The sequence below is a fragment of the Austrofundulus limnaeus genome, unplaced genomic scaffold (genome assembly GCF_001266775.1).
Source record: "Austrofundulus limnaeus strain Quisiro unplaced genomic scaffold, Austrofundulus_limnaeus-1.0 Scaffold121, whole genome shotgun sequence".
Taxonomy (NCBI): Eukaryota; Metazoa; Chordata; class Actinopteri; order Cyprinodontiformes; family Rivulidae; genus Austrofundulus; species Austrofundulus limnaeus.
The window spans coordinates 799,340-800,786 of NW_013952523.1; the positions used below are offsets into that span (position 1 = coordinate 799,340).

Genomic DNA, 1,447 nt, shown 5'->3' on the forward strand with positions numbered 1-1,447 from the left:
ACACACACACACACACACACACACACACACACACACACACACACACACACACACACACACACACACACTGACTTTCACTCTGTACCTTGGAAACTAAAACAACAATGGAGCCATTTTTACTTGATTTTCTCCAGTTGTTTTACAGTCTTTTTATTTTGTTAAACATTGATTTTGTGCTCAAATGGTTAAAAACTGAGAGACGATTGTAAAGGTAACCTGACTGAAAGTGTTCTCTGTGATTGTGACATTTTGTTGTTGTGGACATTCTTTTCACCTGGTTGAGTATTTGAGTTTTCATCAAAATGAATGTGACAAAATACGTTTTGTAAATGTAGCAAGAAGTTGTTCTCTCCTGACTGTGACCTCCAAACCTGAGGTCTTCTAACTGAACTGAACAAGTTTCAATTAAAGTTCTTTCTGACCTAAATTATATGAGATGTTTCCTGCAGATTAACTCTCCTCGGACACGGAATCATTTACACTTTTGACAAACGCTTACTCATTTCTTTTAGTCTCAGTCCTGATGTGTTTTTTGTTTGTCACATCTGAACAAAGAAAACAAGTTTTTGCAGAATTTATTTTGTTAAAGCCAGGTTGAAAAAGAGAAACAATTGACGACAGAAGATAAAACCTTTTTCAGTGCAAAACTTACTTGACGTCTTGGAATGGAGCAGCTAGCATTTGTCTTCATCAGTAGACCCCCTCGGTGAGACCTTCAGAACGCTTTTGACCTCAGTTGACCCTTGATGGACTCCAGGGTCTGAGCAGCACAACCTGTCCAGCTGCACCATGGACAAACATGGGCATTCCTTCACCTGGGTGTTATTGACATCAAGCAATATCATCCATTGTTTTAACCCACTTCTTCCTTTCAGGGTCACTAGTGTCCATATCCAGCAGTCACAGTGCGAGGGGCGGGGTATACCCTGGACAGGTCACAAGTCCATCACAGAGACACACATAGAGACAAATGAGACAAACAACCATTCACTATAGGGACAATTTAGAGTTACCAGTTAACCTAACAGTCATGTTTTTGGTCCGTGGGAGGAAACCAGAGTACCCAGAGAAAACCCACACATGCACAGAGAGAACATGTAAACTCTACCCAGCCACGAATCGATCCAGCAAGCTTCTCGCTGTCTGTTTAAATACTTTAAGCTGATACAACTTGATAAATATAATTTACCTTGCTTGCAGTGCAAATAAATAATCTAGTCAAATTAAATAGCAGCTTTCATCCAAGTTCCAAAATAAACTATTTATTAAATAGTTAAACTTTGACTAAATTACTGCTCACATAATAATAAATAATAATTCAACTTTGATTAATTTTCCTTGTCTTTGATCGTTACATCATCAAATCTAAACAACTCCTTCAAACTCTCCAAATTCATTTTTCTTTATTATTTGTATTGTGGATTTTCACTACAATGGTTCATTATTC

The 1,447-nt window shown here is 37.8% G+C and overlaps 1 protein-coding gene across 1 annotated transcript in view; it reads right to left on the reverse strand.

Annotated features, from left to right (window-relative positions):
- prss16 (serine protease 16) overlaps positions 1–686 on the reverse strand; it is a 29,199-nt gene extending 28,513 nt beyond the window's left edge. The window contains exon 1 of the mRNA XM_014014997.1: positions 653–686. The gene's annotated coding sequence lies outside the window, so the exon portion shown is untranslated. The remainder of the gene's footprint in view (positions 1–652) is intronic.
- Between the last annotated feature and the right edge of the window lie 761 nt (positions 687–1,447).